Raw genomic sequence first — 27,918 nt, 5'->3', positions numbered from 1 at the left:
GATAAAACGGAGAGATGTAATTACCGAGCTGCTGCCTGGTAGACGCAAATTGATTAATTATAGATAACCCGACACGCTTATCTCGCACGTACACGATACGATCTTCCGCTTCGCGAATCCGGCGGTATCGCGGAGCTGGGTTCTCGAACCGCGCTACTCCTCGCCGATTTCGTGACAGAAGTTATTCCTTCGGCTGTCACATCGTTCACTCACACCTGACAGAGAGCAAGAGCCATGACTTCACCGCGATAGAAAAATTCCTCATCCTCGTGTCACGAGAGTCACAATTTCCTCTCACTTCACTTTAGGGAAGTTATTTCGCGCAATAAGAAATGAAGACTCGATACATACTTATGGCGGCTCCTTTATATAAATATGTCATATTAAGGAGAATATAACGTCAACTTTGAAGTTTCCAAAAATTTTTGCCGATTGATGAGATTGACATATCCCGATACTTATTAATAAACTTATTTTAACGAAGAAAATTCATCGATCCGTGTCGAAATTAAATTCGATCACGTCGCGATACCTGATTTTGCGGTATCCTTCGCGAGATAAGGATCGACGTCGTACGTGTCGTCTCGGGGCTCGCATAAAGTGCACGGTCGTCTTAGTATTCTGCGACGAGATTCAAGAAGAGCGGCCTCTCTTATCTATATATGCTCTCATGGTTGGCCCTCGTCATTCTTGAATCGAGTCGACGGCTGATCGAAGCACTCGAGGACCCCGTCTGTCTCCTTCTACCGCCGCTTCGGCGTTCGATTACATTCGAGTATTCATGAATATGCATGACGAGAGGTGGGCGCCCGCGCAAAAATTTACGGCCCTGACAGCCTGACGTTTCGAGGACCGCGACTGCGTTCGCGCGAACGAGCACACGCGCGCGAGCGGGGTCCGAACGGGGCCTAACGATAGCCAAGGATAATCGAAACTGACGTGCCCCCAGGGACCTCGCTACACTTCTCGAGAGACTCAGTGTTTGAGAGGAATCTTGGTACTGTCATCCCTCGTTTCTTATAACGAGCATATATTATAATCTCGGGATGATCTCCGATAATGATTTTGCAAGTGAATTAATAAATTTTTTAGTGATATATTAAAAACATATAATATCTATTATATATACAATATTGTATATATGGAGTCGATTAATTATATAACGAGATAATACTATGAAAATGGCGATAATTAATGCGGCAATTTGTGCGTTATCTGTCATTAATGTCCGGTTTAATGCGAATGCAAGTGTAACGATCACGCGAATACGCAATATTGGATCGTTAAAATACATAAAAGTAAAATCTAAATAAATCATTGAAGGCTTATAAAGTGGAGCCATAATATTCTCTGTGCGCGATCGTCAATTACTTACATCTGAATATTTTGCAAATGCAATTCGATGATTCACTGTCGAATTACCACGATGAATTTCGAATGCAAAGAGCATGATCTCGATGATCGTCTCGAGTACCGCAGTGGATCCTCTCGGAATTATGGCATCAATAATCTCGCCGCCAAATTATTTAAATCAGACTCAAAACTTTAATCTTCGCAATTTTTATTTTTTAAAATTTCGACAAAACTTTCCATGAAGGATGAGATTCGTAAACTATTATGCATCATGTAAACGCGAAGAGTAAAAATAATTGTAATATATATTATAATTTAACGTTGATTGCTAGCGAATGATGGATACGTAGGTGTAACTTATCACAGCGGGAAGATCGAGTGGGTATAAGAGATTCCGTAGACTCGAAAGACTCGAACGAAGGGGTTAAAGCTGTTGCATACATAAGCGCGATCGCGCATCCTGATTGACATAAGATCGTTCCGTTCTGGATCGTTAGAAAGTCATGAATGTGGATCGACCCGGTCCATATGTCTTCCGTGATACGGCGCACAAGACGAATACAGTGTCCTCACATCCCACGCACACTTCTCCGTTGTATTCGTTTGTCGCTAGCGTTTTATCGATCTAGTATTTGTCAACTATTCAGAATCTTCGATTATCTGGGAGATGTGAAATATGCAACATTTACACGATTGTTTCTGACTTAGAGTTTGGTCAATTTTATCTCAAATTATAAATTATAAATAAAAAATAAAGCATTATATTTATATGTAGACAACAAAAAATATTTTATTTGTAATGAAATATATCTTTTAGTAATTAATAAATTTTCATTTTTATTTATAATAAAATTTGAGTAAATTAACTCCAATTTTTATTCTAATACAAATTTATTTAGTTTATATATGTGTATATTTGCTCCCAACTATGTTAAATTTTATTTATTATTTTATATATTATCTTATGTTATTGTAAATTGTACGCAATAATATTTTAGCAGATATCACTGTAAATAGTAAACATTGAAAATGTTTAACGATAACATTACTGTTAGTGAGTCAACAAATGACTTGCAAACAATGCTTTTATTTATGTTTGTTTTTCTCAAGAGTAATTAATCGCAACATTTTTCGCAAACTCTTTAAAAATTATCGTGTTCCTAAAGAGATATGAAGTCGCGAATTATCATTTATTATTATATGTCACTTATATCGATTAGAAGAAAATCTGATTTAAACGCGTCGGTTCTTCTGAGTGAGATCTTGGAATTGCGCAAGAATTTCCCGACCTAACTCTCTATGCGGCAAATCGTATTTATCGCGTTTACTCGCGCTAACAACGCGCACGAAGCGTGCCGCGCTTCGCAATCGAGCCGATGTATGAATCTCTTTTCTCAACTCAGAACGTATACTACGCAGCGTGTGCGGTGAGACCGCAAGAGCGCGGACTTTCTAACGATTCGGCGCGAGGCATGATCTGACCCGGGTCGACCTTCTCGTTCTTGCCGGCTGGAACTAACGTGTAGCACCTTCACACACGTAAGCGCCTCCTCCTGGCACTGGTCAATTAATCATTAATAGGCGCTAATACCCGCCGCGTATCGCCGCGTCGATTACGAACGTGCGCGCGTCGAATGATGCAGGACGTTCTCGTTCCAGATTCCTGCGGCTTCAAGTCGAAACGCTTCCTTCTATGTCGATCAATCTATAATTCCGTCGGCCACGCTCGATTCGCGCCGAGGGTTGCCCCGACATGGACGTCGGATATGTTTGGGAAAGGATTGTATGATGTTTCTATGATGGATGATCGATGAAGTTGGAGATCATTAAAAATGACTGTATTGTTGTGCGGATCGATTGGACGCTTCCCATATGATGTATAGATTGCTTTTCTTGGTTAGCTCTACAGATTTTTTTTTTTTGATTATTCGTTTATACCAATATCAATTTTGATATCAAAAATTTTAATAATTAACTTAATAAATTAAAAAATTTATTAATGTCAATTTAATATTGAGTTAACTGAATGATATAAGATTCCATAATTTTTGATTAATATAATTGCAATCTCTTTTTGATACATATATAATTATTAATACTTTTTGTATAAAGATCAACATATTATTTAGCGATAAAGACAGTTAAAAAAATTAATTAAATGTGCATATCATATAAATAGATTTACACCAAGCGTGCGAAAACTGTCGATTTTAAACAGTGATGTCGTGGCAATAAAATGCCTTTATGCGCTGATTGCACGGTATACTTGCGTCTCTAAGTATCGATAATGATAGCTCCGCTCTCAGTTATACTGAGCATTTATAGGTATTTACGAAATTAATGATGAAAAGCGTATCGACTGATGCTAATGCGGCCCGTTTGCTCACGTGTAGATCGTTCCAGATACTTTGATGTGATTGTAGTTATTTCGCCATATGATATCGATGAATCGTGGCCATAATGGCTCATATTCGACTTATTGCGAGCTGTCGGCATGAATATTAGAAGGTAATACATCGAGGAAAAAGCCATCCAATTTATGGTTTTCCGATGCCTCTAAATCGATACGATTCGCATATCTTACTTTGAGTTATATGTGTGTGCTATTATTGACGATAAATATAATTACGTGCGAATTTTTTATTAATTTTGTAATGAACTATTTCAGTACAGAATTTTCTTATATATATGTACACATATACCTACATATTTTTTATCCGGTAAATATATTGAAAGCAAGGAGATATAAGAATCGATATCTAATATCGCATCCTTCGGAACGAAGTAGCGTTTCATAAATTCACGTACGTCAGCCGGCAAATTAATAATCGCAATTATTCAATAATTAACGATATACGTCTCCATTCGGGCGAATAAATCCGAATTTGTTACGGCGAGCGCAAATTATACTTAGAAAGTAGCCTTTTATCGCGGGCAGTAGACAAGTAGCGCCCGAGGGTTTTCACGGAATTATTGCGATTCGTCGATCGATTTAATGATCGGCCACGTGGTCAGCGCCTACTAATCGCCAGAACGTTAATTAACCTGTGGGCCACGTGCGCGCTTTCTCCTGCATCCTATATAGGCGTGCAGGAGCGCGCAGACATGTCCACATGAACGTGAACTAGGAGAGATACAGACGTTCTTACTTGGGCTTAACACTGTTTTTCTCCGTCTGACAGATTGCTACCGTACGTTTTAGAAGCGTGTACGATAACAGCGAACGAGCTTCAGCTTCTATCTCGTATAACTTCTATCATTTGCGATAGAAATGTTCCGAGTGTTTATTAAACATGCATTTAATTAGAAACGATTAAAAGCAGGACGATTAACAAACGCTTTCAGTCATATTTCAATTTTTCTCGAATCAGTTCGATTCAATATGAGAGAAATATAAAAAAACAGTAATCGTTCAATAAGCATCCATCAAACTGTCAATTAATTATTTAAAAAAAAAAAAAGAAAAAAAAAAGTTGAAAGGCATTCTATTGGTAGGAAACGAAACGATATGTGACCTCGCTCTTAGTGACGTCACGAGCCATTACACAATTTGAACGATATCTGAACTTTATTACGGTAATATACTATGTTATATCTCTTTAATCATCTGTGCACGATCTAGCAACAACGTCTCATTTTTTTTCCATTTTTTTCGCGCTTCTTTTTCTTCTGTTTTTCGTGCGTTGTATACGCGATCGCACATTACCAATCTGAGTTTGCGAGCTATCGCTCACGTTTTCCACGCTGCGGTCGTCGAACCCTTCCGGCTTCAACATCACGTTACCACATATTTCCGACTAGTTAAGGCTGCCCGCATCCTACACGCCGTTACGTATTTACGGACATTGTAATCGCCAGGCGGTCGCTAACAACACGGGAAAGCCGATGTGCACGCATGCATCGACAGCTGGTCGCTCTCCGAAGTCGAGCTTGTAATCAATGTCTTATTGGACTCTCGTGGCGTGTCTTCGCCGTGCTATAAGTCTCGTTGTCCTTCTTCGGCGATCGTTCAAGTATATCTCTTTCGGCTACCGTTCTCATTAGCGTACGTTCGCATCGAACAATGTCGAGAGCGATTGAATTAAGGATAATGTATGTCAGCGGTTAAGTCGTTTACTAGGAAAGCGCTCGTCGATGATAATATTGGAGCTTGAATATATTGATGATAATTCTAGTGGACTTAATCATACGAAATTTTTACAGTATTATTTTATTGAAGCGAACACAATCGTTGTGCAATAATAATTTGATACTGTGCAATCGGAATTAATTTCGAGAATCTATAGAAATGTTAATGTTGTTCTCTATCTTCTATATAGAGATCTTCGTCGAGCAATAACGTCAATATTTATTCGAGTCTCAAGGATTGTCATAACATTGCTATAGATTTACGGAGCACGTTACTTAGATTCTACGATAACGTCCGCGATTGTATCTTTATGTGCCGGTTTCTCCTCAAGATCAAAGATCGACAACGCCGGATGTCTCGGCGTGATATCGCCGACTCTATCGATTGATTCCCGCGCAGCTCGTTAGGGCTATGACTAATTATACCTCGTTATAGGTCAATGCTTAATTATACCGCGGGTGAGATTCCACCTCCGCTTTCGGTCTTATCGTCTTCGTGATCTTAAAAGCGGCAACAGGTTCTGCCGTAGCCGCCGCTGCCTCGGTTTTATGCACGAACACCATAATTCCTGCTCCGAATATCGTTGAACTCCCGCGACCCCCCGCATTCATATGCCGCACGAGCGACGTAACGAGAATTACCAATTTATATTTATACATGCACGCGTCTCGCTGTACCGTCGGCGTATGAGCATAATTAATCGAGTGGTAAACGAAATTAATGCTCCCGCTAAATTTCATGCTGCACGAGCTGTCTGTCTTTTAGTTGACATTACGACGATGAGAAGGAAAAAGACAGGCAAAAGTGAAATATTGGCTGAAGAATATTAATGAGTAAGAAAGGAAATAATAGTTCTCTCAAGCTTTAAATCCGAGAAGACTAATAGTATGTTTATTCTTCTTTAATTTGCAAAAGATATAAGATAGTTTGGAGCGCGCACAAAAGTCTGTTTGATCAGGAAAGACATTGAAACAACTTTTCTTTCGCATCGTATTATATTGATACACGTATAAAGTATCACACCGATCTTTAAATGGCGTGTCTTCACACAGATGGATGCGCGTTTCTCAGTTGCATTAAATTCCTATCCGCCATTCTTTATCTCAGACATTTTTAATCGTTTGTACAAGCACATTCGCAGGCACACGTATGAATCTCCGCGATTATTTCCTCTACGCGAAGTATTTAAAAATTTTTTTCTTTTATTTTATTAGAAAATCTAGGTAAGGACATTAAGAAAAAGATATTAGTTTTTATTTTATTTATATTAAATTTTTCAGTTTATACTCTTTTATATATATATTTATAACATCCTCCCGTATACGTCTGTATATAAATACCGTTAGAGGTTCATACATACTTTTAGATCAACTCAGCGCAGACCTTGTGCAATGAAGGCGTTCACGCGTTATACGGTAGCGCGATATTTCTCGATTTTATGAAATTCTATCTATTTACCTGCGGACGAAGCGTGTGCGGTGAGCACGTGTTACGCGCTTCCCCGAAGCGGATTCGCTTCGCTTCGTTCACCGCGTATCTTGTTATCGTTTAAGGCTTTAAGGATTACGAAACGCGCGAAATAGTAGGTGCACGGGTCGCTTTGAGCAGATGATTGCGCGATGATGAGGTCTGGAATCATGAAACATCGGCGACATGGTCGCCACGGCCAACTCTATTTCCTTCTCTCTCTCTCTCTCTTTCTTATTTGAACCATAAATGACGATCATTTCTACGCGTCCTTTTTCTTCTCCCTCTTTGAGATACAGCTTGATGAATGGGCGACCCTCTATTTTCTTCCTCCCGCTTTCTCCGATACCTCGTAATCGCTCGGGTGGCAGATCTAGGCTGCTAGCACTTACGTCATTCAGCCGCGCAATCTTTCTTCAAGAGAGAGCTCGTAAGGTTCCTCTTCCTCCTACAGGAACACGAGACTCGGGTCATCCGCGGGACCGTTCATCTCGCTCGACTCACGTCGATCATCGTCAAGAAAGTGCCACGCGAACGAAACTACACGGACTGCTCTCATCTTTTCCCGCGAGCGTGCGCTTACGACACGCTCATTACAATCGAATCGGAGATCTCACTCTCCTAAGATATCGACCATAGATAATTCGAAGCGACGCGTGTCATTCGCTTCATCGATTTTGCGCTCATTACTTAATTGATCTACAATATCTTATGCTAGTATTGATTACATAATTATAATATTAATAAGGCTCTAAATAATAAATATCATGAAACATTAAATAGCGTTGGGAGGAAGGCGCCAAAATTATGTAAATCTTCTTAAATGTAGTTACATTTAAATTAAAAAATAAATATTAAAAAGTATATTTAACATTAAAAAAAGTAACGAAACGTATAATTATAATAAACGTAATTGCATTTAAGAAGATTTACATAATTTTGACGCTTTCCTCCCAGCGCATGGCTCTTATTTGCCCGTTTTAATATTTCTTGATATTAATTGACATTAATTTTAATTGATATTAATATTAATTGATATTGATATTAATTGATATATTTTAATTTTAATAAGGTCTTTTTTATCACGTGAGATGCAGTGAATATCGTATTGACGAACTGACGAAGAGGCTGTAAATTTTCTTGCTCACATCTCTCCATCGTCTCGCTAATCGATCTCGATCAGCTGGTTCGCTTTAACGCACTGAAAATGCGGCAAGCGGACGGGCGCTTCTCCTTTAAAGGACTCGCGTGCTGCTCGTCTTACCTCCCATACGCATCGGCACGTTCACTCGCGTTAAAACGCATCTCCCGGTACATTCACGTCTCCCCGCCGTTGTCTCTCGTCCCATCTCTATCAGCACGCGCGGCTCTCGGACGTTATAGACGTTAATATTTTTATCGTATTTTTTATTCGGCTGACAAACTCGAGAATACCACGAATAGTCGATCTGTACGAGATATAGAGATGCGATTAGTCAGGAAGACTCGGCGTCTATAATGGGCATCGTTAGCCGTTCGGGATGAAAGGAAAGAGCGTGACGGTATAGAGAAGACGCCCCTGGCCTAACTCGGGTTGATGTCTAACGCAATGAGCAAGAGACTGACGAGGAAACGTCACTGCGTGTATCGCCCAACATCTCTCCTAGCAAACAGCCAGCATACGGATAGAGAGTGTCCCGGCTAATCGTCCTACGATCGTCATCCCCTTTCACGGCGCAGAATATATGGCGAACGAGGAAGCCGTCAACCGTTTAGAGTTTAGATGAAAACGATACAACAGTAAAGACATCTAATGAGCGCCGCTTTAGCTACCGCTTCTTGTTAGGTTCTCTGGAATCCATGCTATTCCTAGTACTTTTTCTTTGCTTCATTAATTTGATGATTGATTTTTCTGACTTGTACGAACAATTTTATTACGTAACATTTGTTTCTCCTAGAAAATTTGACGAGATTAATTGATGGAAAAAGAATATCCCCGTCGAAAATATTAGTATTTTAATTTTATAGTCAATCAATGTCACATAAATTTTACGCGTGCACAGATACGCTGTTAAATTGCCAATAATAATGATAAGAAGGCGGAAATGATTTTTATTTATTTTATGAAATTTAACAGCATATTGATATAAATTAATGTCGTTAAGATATCTCGAAGAAATTGCCGCCGCCGAAAATATTACCGTTTATCGTGCGCTCGACGTTCTCCTTCTCTTAATCGACCCGACCTGTCGTTATATCCAAGAGATCAGAAGTGGGTCGTGATACGGGCGCGGTAGCCAGTCACGGCGAAGGTAAGGTAAGGTGAGGTTAGGTGGGGTACGCACGATCTCATTCCCTGCACGAGGGTAATGATAATTAATCCACCAGGGACCGCTCCTTTCAGCTCGACCACGCCAACGGTCAACGTCGGCCAACACGCCGGCCGTGTGTGTTGTTCCTCCATCTCGTTCGACCGCGTACCTCGATCTCCCTTCTCTTCCTCCTCCTCCTCCTCCTCCTCCTTCACTTTGCTGACCCAGCCGCTCTTTTCTTCCCATTAACCAATTAATAACGTCACCTAGTCCGGCGTTACCGTTCCGGTTCTCCTCGCCGCATTGACCCTGACGAACGGTATCTCTGCGAGCTAGGCCGGGTTCGAAGAACCTTCGGGTTAGGCGATTATAACCCTCGAGGACGCAAAATCGTTAGATAGTATTAGAGATTAAGAGGTAAAGCTTATCGATGCGTTGAGTCATGATTATGCAAAAAATTGGCAAAAAATTTAAAAATCCCATAATAACTATAAAATATATATCTCAACTTATATTCTCATCTTTTATTTATTTATAATTGCAGATAGATTTTAATAATTTAACTTTATAGATTGTGATTCTATAAAAGAAAGTTATATTTTTATAGATTTATTATATTTTTATTATAATATATTATTCTCATTAAAATAATCTAAATTTTTGAAAGCTACGATCCTCGAGAGGCAGACTTCTCTTCTCTGATCTTGAAGAAGCTTACTATTATTACGTACAAGAATTATTGATCGTCTATACCGGTTCCTAATCACTTGCAATTCTCCAACACGCGTACATACATAATTAAATTTCTTCGTCGTGTATGAAAATCACCTCGAAGGCAGGCGCCTAGAAACAATTTCTTCGGCAACAGCCTCGAGCACCTATGGCGAGCGTGTTGCGCGATAGTGAATAATTATTTGTAGATTACAACTGTATCTTTCAAACCATAGATCGAAGGTGATAGATACTTCGACGGGGGCAGAGATCGCATTATCTCATCTCTCGTGGGAGATCGCCAGTGTAATGTCACGCCTGGCAATGACTGCATAATCAGCTTCGTGTGTTACTCGCGATCCAATGCCTTTTTTCCATATGCAATTTTCTTCCGAGAATTTTCCCAAGATCGTGGGACGCGAGTGCGTTTCTGCGGCGCGCAGCGTGTTAACATGATTGCATTACATTCTCTTTATTGTTTCTCACTCGCCTTTGTCTTTCGTCGCCTAACGATAAGTATCATGACATTGCGCTTTGCATTAACATAAATGAATGTTCTTTTGATTTCTCGATAGATGAACGATTATTATTTGATTCATAATTGCGTATTTTCCTCATTTGAAATGTTTCTATTCGCAATCCACTGATGTATACGCGATTGTTTCGTAAAGCTTGTTTTTAATAGGACGCGTCACTTCGTGTTTAAATATTCCTCTATCGCAATCTTAACCGGATTATTAATCTCCGTCCGACGTGCATAGTCTCGAATCTCACGATTGTACCAGATTGGAGTAGATGCGGTTGTGTTCGAGACCGCGTTGCTTCACGACGAGAATCAATCATATCGTTTGTATATAAGATTTTACTAATTACATAACCGTTAAATAACGAAGTTAATATTTCGTGAAGACAAGGAAGAAGATTGACATACAAAGAGGATATATATTTTTATCAAATAATCACATTTATTCACAAAATTACGATAAAAGGCAATCAAATTAAATATGGAATTATGCACGCATATGCACTGTAAAAAATTTTCTAAAAATTCAGACATATTATCGTCTGAATTTTTAGATCTGAGTGTCCGACAAAAATTTTAGACAATCTGTCTTAATTATCAGAGCTGTTTTTCTGAAGAGTAAAAAAGCTGCAGATACTTTGAAGTATCGGTCAGTTTTTTATTCACGTAGTGTAACACGTTGTATTAAGACAACGAAATGTTTTGTCTCATTCCTCTGCACGCGATCGTTCTTCTGTAGCAGCGCGTACGACCGGTATTCGCCGCTGGTAATACACATTGTCATAAGCGGTCGAGACGAGCCTTGGACCGAATGGATGATCTCTCCGCCTCCGAGTGTGCCGAAGATTTATTACTCGCGCGAGATACGTCGGGGCCTCTCGCGCTCACGAGAGTTACAAACTTTCCCAGAAAGACGTAACCAGACCGACGCGACGGTGGAACCGCAAAACCAGTCGATGCGCTCTTTCGCTTTGTTTCTCCCCCACGTCTAAGAGATCCTCTCACGTCCCGCTGTCGTACTTGTATACGATATGCTTACAGCGAGATTTATTGTCAGCCGAAAACGTGCACACGAGAGGTACACTGTACATGTGTATCGGTGTATTCTGCATATGTACGATAATGATGAATAACATCATGAATATATGAATGCGAAACACGTCGACTATTCCCGAGTGTCGCGGCTTTAGATCACTCGTGTCATTTTTACGTTGCGCGTCGAACAAAGTGATACTATTTCGCGCCTTGTTGTTGCAAAAATAATCAGATAATCGCAACGGCGGATACAACTGGATTTACGCGCGTGCTCGAATCAACAATTGCCTGATTGAGAAACGTTCAGGAATCGCGGCATCTTCGTTATGTTGTAATCGTAACATGTGTTGCCGATGAGCGAAATGAATTTTCCAAGCATTTGCGGTTTGTCTTTCTATGGGCGCTTTTGGGCGCTTATGTATCCGCGAATAAAAAATCGCGAGATTATGCTTTGGAGATGCTGCTGTCACTTTGTTGCTTGTCAAATATTTTCGCGATATTAAATTTTAAATAGATTTCATCAATTTCAATATAACGTAGCGCAATTATATGACGGAGAATGCAATTTTTTTTCTTCAGTTCATAAATACAGCTGTATGTAAATAAGCGCGAGAATTGACAAAATTCGACAATTAATATGTTTAAAATAGTGATAAACGTATAATAAAAGTCACATTATGACTTATATATAAATATACTATATATAAATGATATAGCAATCTCATATTTATCTCATCATCTCAATTTAGATTTTTAAATTGAGATTCCGATTTTTAATCTTTTAGTTTGCGAAACAAAATTTGAATAATCCCTCGAAGCGATTTTTTTATGTCAGAATTGCACGAAAGGCAAATTAACGGTCAGTTGTGTGATTTATTTTTGGAAATAGCTACTTTCGCGTAGATAAGAACGGCGAGAGCGTAGGAGAACCGAATTCTGGTCAAGTTTTGTGCCCGGAAGGAACGTCTACGAGACGGTTGCACGTATTTTAGGAAGGTCTGAGAACCGATCGCCCCCTTGTTTCGCCCTTTTCTTAGCAGGAAGGAGCCTAGCATCATCTTTCGCGGAGATAATGAAATGATTTAGCAGGGGGGAGATACGCGCGTGGCCAAGGGCAATCGTCGAGCGGGAGATTTACCGTTCGTTTTAACCCTTTCGAATTTCACCAACAAATTATCTCGGTAACCAAAATTTCCCATAACGTTTTGGACGATAAATCTCATTTGTGCGTGTCTTTAGATTAAAAATATTTAAGGCAAAAAATTAGATACACGATTACGTTTGGTGTTAAAAATGTATGGGCCTCGGACTTTCGGATCCAGCACTTTTCAGCCACACTGTAGAATGAGAACGCGTCCGTCGGTCCAGCATCGGTCGGATGCTGCCGGCGGGGACAATTACGCAGATGTGTGCCTTGTGTAGAGCAGAAGAGGACGCGCAAAAGCGTGTGGCGTGTGCAGCAAGGGTCGATTCCCTCTCCTCAACTCACTCGCGCCTCTCTCGCAGTTGCGCGTGCGTGTTCGTAGACACACCTACATAATGTAATCCCATCCCCCTCTCCCCCTCTGTATCCGGAATTAGTATGCACTTGGACGAGCGATCATGTGCGTGCACGGTTGAGCCGGCATCATCCCTCTTCGTCTTCCCTCCCCACCCCGAGCACACGTGTGCGTCTCGTATGGACGCGAAGAAGGGAGATCCAAGGGGATGGTAAGTCCGGGTATAGTGATAGAAGGGGGACAGGACGAGAGAGGCAGAAGTGATTACAGAGCGCGAGCCCCTGGTTGCCCCCGGCGCGTGCGTCCAGATCCGATCATCCTCTCCCCCTCATCCCCCTCCTGTACAATCCACCCGATTTCACCTTTCCTGGAACACGGCCCCCGGGGGATACCGTTGGATTTCACCGCGCCGGTATATACTCCGGTATCCAGGAACGTGTTAAGGCCGCCGACATGCTGAAAGTAGGATGCTGACTCTGCTTTGGCTGCGTCAGATGGCTTCAAGGACCTTTGCAACTTAAAAACGTGGTTGATTTTTACTTTGATAATTTGATACAACGCGCGACATATTTAATTGAAATGACGATTTTGTATTTTTATCTCCGTATTAGAAATATGCAAAAATGTACAAAAATGGGAGCGTAGAGAAGTTCGAGATTGTAAAAAAAAAAAAAATTATGTGGCGCCAGGAAGAGTCAAGTTAGCTACATCAACAGAGAGCGAACGGTACTCGTAAAAACAATGATTGATCTTAATGGGTAATAAGGAACGTAGTACCGCATGAGATAAGAGAAAATGAGTAGCGATTAACGTCGGGATCGGTTACGCAGTACGAACACGCGACAACCGCTCGTTTGTGGTTTACGTTATTCTTGATGTGACGGACGACCACGTTGAAGGCGAAATTATCTAACGTGAAATCCGATTAAAGATGAAACGCGGGAAAATCGTGGGCGCTTTATTACACGATTTCCCTGGTAATCGTCGCTGCTGGGTTTACGAGCGAGAAAAAACGATTTATTGGTCTATGAATTTTAAATATGGATAAAGTTAAAGTGATAGAGAATGTGTCTTAAATGCAGACTATCCATTCCTTGGAAAAACATAGAATGCGATTCTACGAGAATAATACCTTCGCTATATTGCGCTCGCGAATTGCGTCAGTTTTGCTTCGCTCAATTGTCCATAGTCAGAGTGAAAACGCGAAATCATAACGATAACAATTAAGCGGTCGATCGATGAGTCGCGAACTCGCAATCTTCGAGCCGTTCTTCGCTCAGGAAATAGACACGAGAGGGCCGCTTCGCTTCTTCTCGAAGATGCTAGGCTATTATTCACGCTGAACTTTCACCGCAATTAAACTAAAAGTGCAATTTCCGCTGAGACTGCGTTCACTACTACTAAGGTTAATAGTTTCGCGCCGCCGCGAAACGTAATGCGGAATTTCGTAGTTCGTCTGTCGGAATCTGATCAAAATCTATAACATCGCGGAAGAACGTAATGTATGTCTGTATCCTGCGAGAAATTCAACAATTCTTTAAAACGATATTAAGCTTAATGAAGAACTGCGAAAAATTATTTTGACATATTTTGAAATTCTTAAAGAAAAAAATTATATATCACAGACGTATAATAGCTATGTATATTATTAATTAATATTGCAATTTGAATTTTTAAAAAATTTAACGATATGTATATATGTTAAAAGATGCATAAAAAGTTTAAAAAGAAATTTTCTTTGCTTTCTCCGGAGAACTTCTTCGTTTAGAAGCGAGAGAGAATTTCGCGACGCGAGTAACAGGCGCGGATCGTAGAGCCGAAGAGTCGTGGCGTGACGAAGGAAGGGTTTTGTCGTCGAGATTTACGCACGGATGCACTCACAACCGTGAATTGCGCGCCGCGGCCGACAGGCCGGCTATTATCATTACCCTGATCCACATCTACATTGTCATTAGGTAGACCGGCGACGGCTACAGCTCTTCGAACCTGGTCGACACCGCCCCCTCGGACGAGAAGAAGACGGTGGTTCGTGTGCGTTCACCATTTGCCTCTTCGTACTCGAAGGAAGTGAGGAGAACATTGTTGTTAACCATAAGCTTTGAAAAAAGGGACGCGAATAGATATCAGAAAATATCGGGAATCGAAACTACGATTTGATTGACTTTGATTTTACGACAGTTCTGATAATATAAACTATTATAAACGTTGAAAAAGAAGAGTCTATATTTGTCTATTTATAGATATGGTTTCAATTCGCGAAACAGCAGAACGCACATCAATAACGGAGAGCTAAATTTTTCTGTGGGTGACCCCCTGCGAGGTTCCAATCACGCGCGCGCGTGTGTGTGTCTTCTCACCTCTCTCCTCCTTGACAATCCGGCGGATTTCTCTTCACAGGTGCCTTCTTCTTATTGACGCCGCGTCCGATCCGAATTGAGCAATTACGCGGCGATAATTAGGTCCCGGCTTTATATCTCTGTAAATTACGGCACGGCGGAGCGATCGAGGCGTAAGAGAGAGGTATAGGAGACAATGGGCTTCCTCGGCGGAACAATAGCGAGGCTCCGTACTGTTGGGGAGGCACGGTTCAGCGCTATAAACAATACCGTGGAGGAGCCTGGCTGATAGGGTCGCCGGGTCAGCCCCTGTGGGAGCTCATGACTCTCTTTACTCCTCTTCATCCGCCGCCCCGAACTCCGCTCCTTCTCCGCAGCTTCCTCCTCCTCCTCAACGAGGTCACGAAATTAATTTTTCACCGTACACGAGCTCGTACGAGAGGTCCCCGGCGTGGCCTCACGGACCCCGATGGGTGGTTTACCGGTGTTTGCTACTATATACATTCACTCGCGCACTCCTCTTTCAATATACTGCCGATGAGTATTTTTATTACAGGACATTCTCATTAAATTTCACAGAGTCGGGTCTACATTCTACTTAACGTGACAAATTGGGATGAGAATCTGCGTATCTCTCCGAAAATGTTGATGACTGAAAAGATGAGCAGATTCTTCTTACTATCTGTCTTTATAAAACATAAATATGTAATCAAAATGTAAGTGATAAATTTGGATATTTTAATTTAACTTTAAATGTCACTTCCTAAAAATCGCCAGTTATAAATTTTAATACAGCTGTTGAAAATGTATTATTTGACGGTTTAATCTCTCTTGTCGATCTGAGCTTCTCGCAATCTAGAACGCGCGTTCCAGCATCTTCGCCGCGTTACGATCTCGCAGGTACGTGGCGTGTGTACCTGGCGTGGACCCTGCAGGGCCCTCGCAAAAAGGTCACGGTAAGGTCAGGTAATGACGGCCCAAACTCTGCAATCACAGAAGCGCGCACGCCACGTGGCTTTGGTATACGCCTTTAACCGATCTCTCCTCGTATGCATGTCGGATCAAACGCCGAGGCCAAGATCCATGGAAACGATGGCCTTTTTGTTGTCTATTGTGCGATTGATATTTCTTTATTCCCGTGATACGAGAAAAATGATTAACCTGATACAATATAAGACAATAAAAAGCTATCGCATTTATATTCTCGAAAGTTTATCTATTTATTTTATATATTTTTTTTAATTTATTATATATTTTAATTTTTTTTTTAATTTATATTTTTTATATTTTTATAATGACATTTCGAAGAAGGGAGGAAATATATAGCTTTCAAATTATTTGGATAACTTATCGAGATACAGGTCACAAAGCTTCTTCCAACGTCGTCACGAGATTAAATGACTGCGGGCCGTCGAGCCAATTCAAGAACGATAAGAAACAGAAGAGTTGCTCCAAGTCGCGCCGAGTCATTCCTTTGTAATTATATGTACCGCATGGCCAATAGGGGGTCCCTGTATCGACAATTAGGGCATTTCGGCTTTCCATTTAACGGCCCCTCGATTGATTCGGATAAGCTCCTCGGCCTTCTCCTTCCTTCATTATCTTTTTTATGATCGGTCGCGTTGTATCTCCACGAGTCTGATTAGAGTACGCGTAATGACTTCGGCGAGTATCGTTTACGACATTGAAAGAAAAAAATAATGACTCGCTTGCATAATTTAGAAAACAAATACTTGCTCTCTTTCCTCCTTTCTTGAATTAGTTATTAAATTCAGACTAATGATTTGCACACATTTTTTATGTTATTATCATTTCGATGAATTCTTGAAAATAAGCTTTATTTTAACAATTGATTATTAATTATATTTTTTTTTCTCTTGATATCACCAAATCTCACATTTTTGTCTTCCTTTTAGATCTGCCTGAGATCGGCTAAAAACGTTGGAACATTGCTCAACCCCGAATCGCAGAATCTCTCTCGGCGCATTCCTCGCAATTATCGCGGCACCCCCACCGATCGTAATTATATACATGAGTTCGGTATCAGCGGTATCAATCGCGAATGCATTATTCATAAAAAAGAAACAACGCTCGACGCTTGCCACTGATTGCAAGTGTCGAGACGCATGACGCGATGCCTTCTTCGCGTAAATAACAATTAAATAGTAATTTTGGTTCAACTTGAATCAAACGTAAATTTATCTAAAAAAAATAAGTTTATTACTTTTAAAATAGTTCATAAAAAGTCAAAGTTAAATTCCGTTTGTAATTTGTAATAAATTGCATTGCAGCAAAAGCTGTAAAAAGATCTAAAAATAATAACAAAATTTTAATTCATTTTACTCTGCGTTAATAATATCCTGTTTTACAACAAGGTTTATAGTCGTCCCTTTTATGGACTTCCGGAATATAAATAAGTAAGACGATCTCTCGACATTTAGCAGAGACTTTGAGAAAAGCAAATTAAGAATGTTGCATAAATCATGAATGTTGCAGAGAAAAACGTATTAATTAATTACCAGATGAAAAGTTGCCGCCTGAGATATCATCTCGCAATTTTCACTTGAATTGTGCGTTCTATTGCATCGTGTTATTAAATCACGGATTTCTCTTGTGCCCGTCATCGTCGCCTTCTAACTTTTATAATTAAATTATTAACGGATAGCTTCTTGTCACAAAATTTCTGTGCAATGATTTTGCTCAAAAAACGAAATGTTGCGCGATATGTTGATTTTCACATCGTGAAAACAGCGTCAGAAATATATGTTTCGTTTCTTAAATTCACTGTCATTATCGTGACAATGACGATAATCGTACGCTGAATTCTCAGGGAAACAGTTATTAGAAGATCTACTTGGCTCTTTTCTCCTTGCTTTTGATCGCTCAAACAATTTGAAATAATATTTTTCATTTTCCATATCGATGATTCATTTTGAATACAGAAAAATATTTTTGAAATAACGCGATAAAAGATTCTGTTATATGTCGAATTTATTTTACTGACTTAAACATTAATTAACGTTCCGTAATGATTACTTTTAGACTTAAACCTGCGCTTTAAACCAATTAGCTTTATCTCTAGACGTAACTAGCCTTATTAGCCTCTGTCTATCTTTATTCACACACAAGATAATAGTTAATTGCGTTCTGCTTAAAGTACATACTAACAATCATTTGACGGTATCTCATTCGTCGCGTCATTCAGTGAAACGATCGTCCACGTGTTACGAAGAAACTAAAGAGAAAAAGAGACAGACGAGAAATACGTGTAGAATGGCCTTCGACAAGAGGACGCGGATATCGGGAAAGAAATTCACTTGATGATCATCGCTTCGGGCTACTGCGTGGACCGAGAGGAGAGACACACCTGGTGTGCGAGGACGCGGAACGACTCACTCGGCTTCGTCCCGCACGTTGCACATCGATTTGATTCTGTTGCGGGACACTTACGCCGGCATCAACCGCCGCGATCTTAATCCACGCAGATGCCCATTACGTAATTCCGCGCGGACGGCCAGAGCGATTATTTCCTCTGCTGATCGTGCCGCGTCCCTTCGCCGTCGTCGTCGTCATCGTCGTCGTGTGTTCTTAACTGCGGATACAGTTACTCCTCTCAGATCCGAATAATCTATTCACCCGGACGCGATCCGCTTCCTGTACGGGGGATTGTATATGATCTAAATGGAATCGGTTCCGATCGCTTGGACATTAGATTTACGAGAGATGAATCTTTATATCTCTTTATTAGAAAAAAAAATTATATCGATTAAATACGCACTATTATGTCTATGTAATTTACATTTGCAGAAATGTTTATTTAAACAGAATCGATAAATGGAAACAACGTTTCAAAAATCATTTGCTTGATTTTGGAACTCGATACAGTCATGGGAATTAAATAATAAAATTAAAAGTAATAATAAAATAAAATTAAAAAATAATAAAATTGAATTAAAAAATAATAAAATAAAATTTTCATAACTTTTTAATGTATTTGTTCTCGGCTGCTTAATATTTTGCTGTTTTTTCTTACAGCTGTTTGAGAAGCTGATAGATGTAAAAGGCAGTTGCATAAGTGCACAGTTATTAATCTTCCTGATATAGCTGCATATGCGATCATGCTAATATTGATATTACAAAAATGTTACGACATATTAGTCCGCACGCAGATACACGCGAACACCTTTCGGGTGTTTATATCGTAATCGATATTCAAAGCAACATCTACGTGCTTATCAATATTTATAACGAATGACCGCCGCTATACATACTAAGCAGCGATTTATTAAAAATAAGACTGCATCGATTATTAATCGTATGTTTGCAGGTCGATAACTAAAATATGCTCTGCGATATCTCAGTAATCAATTTTAGAGCAGACAAACAAATGCAGATTTTTAAATATTTGCATGTTGTGAAGAGAATTACGAATGGTTATTATTTTATTTCTAATGCATATAAATTTTTGTCTCTTTCTCTTCTTTACCCCGATGATCTTACGTTAATTAGATTGTAACATATAAGATTTGATTGATATCCAATAAGAATTCTTCCATTTAACTAGAGTGCTTTCATAAGAGTGTATCTCGAATTCGTTTAAAATTCTTGATATAGATCAGAATAGCCGGATTAACCGAGGCGAACAAAGCGAACAAGACAGCCAAGACCAATCAAGGCGGAACTATTACATTTTTAAATCAAGTCCGAATATTGGTCGAAGCGCAAAGGAATAAACGATATTATAAGCCATACCCGACAGATTCATTCCTTTGTTACGTCCTTAATTTAAGCTTCCGTTATCTAGCATGTGATCTAGAATTTTTTCTCCTTTTATTGTCAAAATCATAAAAAACTTTTTGATAGCGAATCACAAATCAAACGTTTAAAACATTGTTTTACTTATACCTATGAATTTGCCGCGCGTAATCGACACAGGTCCCCTTTTGTAATATATTCCATCGTAGACATATATGAGTCTCTCTCTCTCTCTCTCTCTCTCTCTCTCTCGAGCAAAATCGCGCCTGTAGACGGTGAACGGGGACGGGAAGCTCGGAAAACGAGTCCTGTATACGATCGGAAAGAGGTAAGAGGCAGTAAGCATTCCTGCACGTCATCATGTCCGCCCAGTGGCTCCGCCGAATCGAGGGGGAGAGGAGAGGAGGACCCCTTATATAATTAACCATTAAATTATAAGTTTGGCTATCGAACCGCCGGCGAAGCTCAGCGCCGGACTAGAAGTAATTACTTGCCCCCGGAGGGCCCGCGCGACGGCAGCCCCCCGGGATCGGCTTCACGACGGGGGAAGCGAAAAGGCGCTCTCTCTCTTGGTGAGAGAGGGTGTACGGGACAAGCAGCGAGGCAGGTAAAAGAGGAATGAATAGGGATGAGAGCGAGAAGGGGGGAAAGGGAGGGGGAGTAGGGCGCTTCTCTTCGTCAGCTACCTTACTTTGGAGTGGAATTACCAGCGCCGTCGGGCTCTTCGGCGGAGTGTAATGATCGGAGGCGGTGCATTTTGCCTTTTTAATCGGCATTAATCGCGCCGGGGGCTCTCTCTTTCTCTCTCTCTCTCTCTTTTTCTCTTCCGCTCTTTCTTTCTCTCTCCGCTCCCGAGGGACATGCCATCGTTATTCGGTATCGCAACCCGCGGGTGATCTGCATGCAGAGCGCGTATGCATTTTTAATCGTCGTGCGTATGAGCAACGCGACACCGGTGGATCGCGAACACATCGGTATTTATGTTAAACCGTGGACGGTTATTACGTACGAACAGTACACACATACCACTTCACATCGCCGGTTATCGCACTCTTATTTTGTTAATTATTTCTTCTCCGTAGCGCGCACGATGCGCGAAGCAATGTATGATCATTGAGAGATTTCGTCTCTTTTAAGAAGATCAAATCTTTGATCTTTAAACCAGTTATGTGCATTTTAATAATACATTACAACATATATATTTCTTAAACAAAATTCATTCATCCATTAAAATATAATTAAAGAAAAGGGAGTGATGATTGATTGACAACTTTGTTTTTCTCAAAGGATTTTAAGGGGATATAATATCGGGCAATAATTCGCTTTGCGCAATTAATCGGACAAGAATTAAATCGATTTGTCAGAGAGGAAAAAGAGTAACGGTGAGGCGGAGGGCGATAAAGCAACAACCGTAAGAGAACGTCGCTCGGGAACCATCGAATTAACGAGTATGTTAAATAATGCAACGATACAATCGCGACCCGTAAAATTGACGGCAAGTTTGTGTCGACGAGTGGTCAAGAAGGAAATCGACTGATTTACTCACACACGACAATCGAGTTAATTCCTGCTTTGATGGAGCCATTATTGTCTTTGATTAATCGATATATTTGAGCGATTGTGACGGATGACCATATCAGACAAACGTCACACCGTAAATGTGAGAAACGTGTTTACTGCATTATCGATGTCGACATGCCTTGACGTTGACGAAAGCGTTCCTTAAGTATCTTTTACATAAGATAATTGATTAAATAAAAGCAATGTATGAGAGGCCACTACGTTCTTCAATGCAATAGCGCGAATGGACGTATCGCGGAATGTTCCAATGTTCCGAGGGAAACATTCTTTCGTTGGAATTCTTTGTGAAACATTTCGATTCGAATTGTTACACGATCGGCGAACATCGAGTGTGCAATACCGGAACATTCCTGTTCTGGCTGCAACGCATTGCATGGTTCAAGGGTTCAATTTTTTTCCTTAGTTATGCAGAAAAATGTTTGTCCTAGAATTTGTAATTGATTTCATTCTTCTACTGCCGTTCTGTAATCGATATAATTTATCGAAGAATATAAATCTTAGAATTATAAAGATACCCATTGAAATTATTTAATTTTATAGTTCTTAATGATTGTTATAAAAATAATTGTACTGGATATTTTCGACAAGTTTCTTGTTGAATATAAAAAGAAGGATCTATTATACAAAAATATGTCCTTTTTATGCTGCCTATCTAATGAATATGTTTTTTTTTCTGTTTCAGGTAAGTGTTCTCTCCTGTTTGCCACTAGCATTATCCAATTTTAATTAGAAAACGTAATGTTAGTCTCCGAAAGGTAAGTGTTATTTTATCAGAAATAAATACTCTGATGAAAGGAACATATTGTAAGATTGAATAGTAATTTATTAAAACAGCTGCAATTTTTTAATAAGGGAAAAAACATGACTCTATTACAAAATATATAAAATTAAAACATGAAACGCATTTACATTAATTAGAATAAACGAGATATTAATTGCGGTTAAAAGCCTATAAAAACTTCATTAACGCTATTACAATTACACAACAATTGTCCTATTAGCTTTCAATTGTGACAAACTCGATCTTTATAACTCTATTCAATCACATTTCAATCGTTTATATTGATAGAGATCATTAGTGCTGCTATTGATATACCTAATTAATGCAAAGTGACAGCAAGCACATAAGATAGAATCTTACATTAATAGTCAACAGATTGCTTCGCGATCAACAACATTATAATTATCCATCCATGTTCGAAGCTCCGATCTATTGAAAATGCGATAGACTTCTTGTTCCTTTTTCAGCAACCTCATAAAACTGATAATCGGTCATTAATTTTGAATAGCGCGAATATTTGATCCTATTTCTAGCAGTGAGATTTATTGTCACGACTAAGCGGAATTCGTTCAACGAAAATTTAAAAATGATGAAGAATTAAACGATGTTTCTATGCTTAAAACTCATCTCAAAGCACTGACGAAAATTTTCAAAGAACGTTTTTAATCAAATAACAGCAGGAATGTAAATCATTTGGAATAAAAAATAGTTTTTTACACAGGGTTTAACAGAATTTTTGGCATCGCCTGCTTTTATCACGAGCGTAGAAATGAACGGTGAAAGAAGCACCTGCGTACATTCGCGCCACAGTAATGAAACGATTCCATTCCATAGAGACAGTGAGAAAAATGCGTAATCGAAGAAGCGTCTCGCTCTCCGAAAGGATCGCCTCTCGTAGCGCGGGAGATAATCGAGGGAGATAAGGAAACATAAGCATCCTACATCCTCCGCTTGTGTTCTATAGAATTCACCTATCACCTACTTTCGGCCTCAGCAAGACGCGTTGAATATAATGCGCTCGTGACGAAAAGAATTAATAATCATAGTGATTCTCGAGATGGAGATGGAGGTCGGTAGGATGTGCGCTCGCCTCGAGCTGCGCGCGTCGAGATAAGACGAGTAAAAATCCGGAAAGGCGATAAGAGGGTTGAGAGGTACATCAGCGCAAAAAGAATGTCATATTGCCGAGTGAGTAACGGCACGCGTTTCCGTTATCGCGCGATGTTTATCGGCATAAAGGATGATCGACCGTGACCATTTATATTGATCCGCGAGAAGAAGAGGAGGAAGAAATCTAAATACACGAGAATAACGTTTTACTGCTAGCAATGCGGTGTTTAATTATGCATTAGTTATTCTCAAAGGTTCGCGTCAGTCAAATCGCCATAAATTTGATAAGATTCTATAGTCAATATATCATGAACAAGATTATCGTATATCTAATTTGGTGCAAACGTATGACGTAACGGGAAAACTTGAATACATTGTAACAATCAATGTAAATTCTTTTAAATATAACATTTCTACTGTGCATCGTTTAATTGGAAAGAAATGTGCGACGATATGCAACATGAGTGTTGCAAAATAATTTATATCAATTATGAATGTGTTAAAATGATGTATACGATGTATAAATGGAATTATTCACCGAGAGATATCGCATAATTCTGTCGGGATGCGTTTATGATATATCGCAATGTACTCGCGAGAATCTAAAGTGGGTTAGACGGCGCTTTTCCGCGGCTTGACGTAAGATAAATGTCACGCCGTCGCCGCTGAGTTTACTTTCGTTGATTCTCACGCTGGATAGAGGCGAGCAAGCATCGTTGAAATGATTCGCGGGTCTTAACCTCAATCTCGAGTCATCGTTAAAATTGTACCATAAAAGCGAGAGAAGCGAAGAGCCGGAGGGGGCGAGGAGGTCAGTAGAGGTTCACCATCGGATGTGCATCGTCCGAGAAATCGCGGAGAGACCGCCGCCGCCGCCACCGTGCGCGTTGCCTATTGCACAATACGGGTTTCTCGTTTAATCCCGTAATCGAAAGCGTTTCTGCTCTCTCCCCTCCCCCTCCCCTCCTCCCCACGTCGCTCGATCGCCGCTGATAATTAACCATAAATCGTCCGGACTGACCTGATCCGATCGGGAGCTATTTCTATCGGTCGACGTTCCGCGTCTCGCTCTGATTTCCAGCGCTGCAACTGCTCGATGTCAATTGTCACGCCAATATGTCATTATTTATTTCTTTAATTACACTAATTAACAGGTGCTCATTATCAGTCTTGTTATCGAAGTTTCGTAATAGCATTCGTCAGATGAAAATAATGAGATATTAAAATGCGATGATAAAAAAAATATTTATCAGGCTTTCAAACATGATAATAATTCGATAAAAAAATAATTATAAATTTTATGCGAATAATTTAGTTGCTAACGATAAAAATTTCATTTTGTGAAGAACGAAAATAAACATCCACGGAAAAACATATCTTTAAATCACTTCACTTTTGCTTGCTGCGAAAAAGCTGAAGCTTTACTGTAAATTTAAAGGGGCATTTACGGGTAGTACGCGAAATAATTACGGTCGACATATTTCACCGAGGCGAAGCCCTCTTATCTTAATTACCGTCGTGCCCCGTTCACATCGTAAACGGTCCCGCTAACCCTCGGCCGAGGCTTAAGCCTATTGTCAGAGCGCGCGCACGCGGTGGTTGTTGCGTTGTAAATTCGTGGGGGCTCGTCTGCGTGCCCTTTACGGGCGCGCGCGTCCAAGGTTTTAAGGTTCGCGGCACCGCTGTGGTTCGCGGACATGATTGCATTTGCATTATACATGCCGCGGCTCGTACGCAGATTTATCTGACCCTGGGGTTTATTTATCTGGAGTTATGGCAAACACACCACCGCTGACCGGCCCGAAGTCCAGCCAATAACGTATGGTAATGGACGGGGCCACGATTGACTTTTTTCCTCTCCCTCGCTCTCTGCTTTCCGTGCTCTCCATCCGCCCTTTCTCTCTTTCTCTCTCTCTCTTTCTTCCCTTCTCGCGATCATCTAATGCTCTTATTGCAGCTGGGAATTGCGGCCTATCACAACACGAACGATCCATGAACCCTCGACCTCTTATGTTCTCTACTTTCTATCTTTTTCTAATCCGTAGTTTCCTGTCTTCTTCCCTCCCCTGCTGTTTTCTTCGGTATTTCTGCACGCGCGTGTGTTTACTAGTCTTTCTTCTCCCCTCAATCTCTTTCGGAATTCCTCTCGATCAGAATCGATTTACAGCATCATCGATAACTCTCTAAATCGCAGATCCCAAGGCGAGGCTGTTGTTTGCATTTCTCTGGGGATGATAATAAATTGGTATTTTATTTATTTATTTTTTTTTTTAATCGAATCGTGTTAGTTTCAATTTTTTATTATTTCGAATTTTTCTACCATTGCGAAAAGATTGGCAGAAGAAGTTACGGGAGAGTAGACCAGAAAACACGACGTGAAACCGCGGACTCTTTCTGCATTCCGCGGTTTAGGAATATACGGACGATCGCGCCATAAACCGAGATAGCTCTGAAGAAGTGTTCGCTTGAGTTTAAACCGTCAATGTCGACTACTGCGTGGATGATATACAAGAAGATAAAATCTTATAAAATATTTGTAACGTAATAGTGGACACGTATTTATACATTTCTAACTGGAAGATCAACAAGAATCAGCAAAACGATAATATCGATAAATCAAAAAACTAAAAATGGTAATCACATCTTTTTAATCCAAAACATTGTCGTAACTGTTTCGTGTTGATCGCATTTTCAATCGATCGAATATAAACGACTGTTCTGATCTGCAACGATTATTCAGATTATTACGAAACAGCTGAGCGATTTATTGCTTTGTTATTTCTTCGCCTCTTTTTCTACGCGTCGTCGTCAAAGGGCGCAAAAGCGCTTTCATACTTTTAACATTGTCGTCATTTAACGGCGTGATATCGCAAAGACTTTATTAAGTCCGCAAAATGATGATTTGCTTAGGAAAAGGATATTAACAGTCTCATCGATGTAATGTTTGCCGCGCAAAATCGGAAAGAATAATAATTTTGCTTTACAAAAATATATAGCATATATAATTGCATTTATTATATTTATTTATCATGTTATATTAATTATATTTTTGTACCAAAAATAATTAAATGTAACGGAATTTTCTACGACTATATATAAAGATCGATATCGACGCGAGAGATAAATCAGCTTCACACTGTTTAAGAGTTTTCATTACCCCAGCACGTTTGTTTCATTTCCATCCACGAGCGAAGACACGAGTAAAAACATAATACAATGCGATATCACTTTCGAAACACGCTACAACATGGAATAATGGACTAAACGCTAACACATACGCTCTCCGGTGACGGCGATGATGAATGCGCCATGATTTCTCGTCGACGTGCATACGGTCCTTGAGAGAGTCCGCGGTCGTTCACAAAAGAGGAGAAGGTGCCTGCGACGGCATAACCGGCGTTACACGAATTCGCGTGTAAAGCCATTTCACGGGATCAAGAAACGGGACAGCAGCTGCACACCGAGAGCGAACTCTATAAGCGCTACAGGCTGACGTAACGACCTGCTCCCACATACGTTCATACATCACGCGCGGGAGAGACTCGCGAGAGAAATGAATACATAAACTCACCTTTCCAATCCCTCTCGCGTGAACTGAGATATGCCGAGAGGGCTTCAGGTGCCACCGAAGTGAGATATTAACTGTCCAATCGGTATCTAGTGCTTCACGAACGAAAGAGCGAGTTTCTTTGTGACGAACGAGACTTGCTGTTCGATCGACTATCTGTTCCGATTTAGGGAATCAGACTTTTTTAATCTGTTGTCTGGATCGATCGAATTTCATCTACTTCTTGTCGACAATCTTATTGCGCGACATATTTATGATAAAATATATCTTATCCTGTTACGACAACGTGACTTTTGAAAATTGAAAAAGAAGTTTTTTTGTCTCAATATTTTATTATTATTTGTTTTTTTTTTTTCTATATCTTTCTTTAATATTTTTATTTAATTTTATTGATTTAATTTACGTTGTTTTTACGGATATCGCCGATACTTGTTACATAGAGATCTTGTTACATCAACGCGAATTTATGATGGTTTTTTTCCCTTCCTCACACATACGCGTGTGTCCAGTGGCGATAACCATCGCGCCCGCTATCATCCACGTTACTAAATATCACTATCTGAAAAAGACGTGATCGATACGGCGCATTCCTCTTTCAGTCCTTTAAAGTTCTTACAGCAACTACGAAAGCGCGCGCGCTTGACGTTGGTGAATGCCTGTCAAAGGATGAAAGGAGTACCGGTACACCTATGTTACTGTACACGCGACATTAATAAAAGAATGGCATTTCTAGCCGACTCGTCTTGTCTCTTGATGAAGCAATTAGAAGCATTACGCAC

At 40.1% G+C, this 27,918-nt stretch overlaps 2 protein-coding genes across 11 annotated transcripts in view; both read left to right on the top strand.

Moving 5' to 3' along the window:
* LOC126857270 (uncharacterized) overlaps positions 1–27,918 on the top strand; it is a 203,536-nt gene that overhangs the window by 157,248 nt on the left and 18,370 nt on the right. The gene's annotated exons all lie outside the window — the stretch shown is intronic.
* Positions 1–27,918, top strand: part of LOC126857277 (ITG-like peptide) — a 295,970-nt gene that overhangs the window by 264,647 nt on the left and 3,405 nt on the right. The gene's annotated exons all lie outside the window — the stretch shown is intronic.

Source organism: Cataglyphis hispanica, chromosome 21 (genome assembly GCF_021464435.1).
Source record: "Cataglyphis hispanica isolate Lineage 1 chromosome 21, ULB_Chis1_1.0, whole genome shotgun sequence".
Classification (NCBI taxonomy): domain Eukaryota; kingdom Metazoa; phylum Arthropoda; class Insecta; order Hymenoptera; family Formicidae; genus Cataglyphis; species Cataglyphis hispanica.
This window is presented reverse-complemented; position numbering and strand designations above follow the sequence as displayed.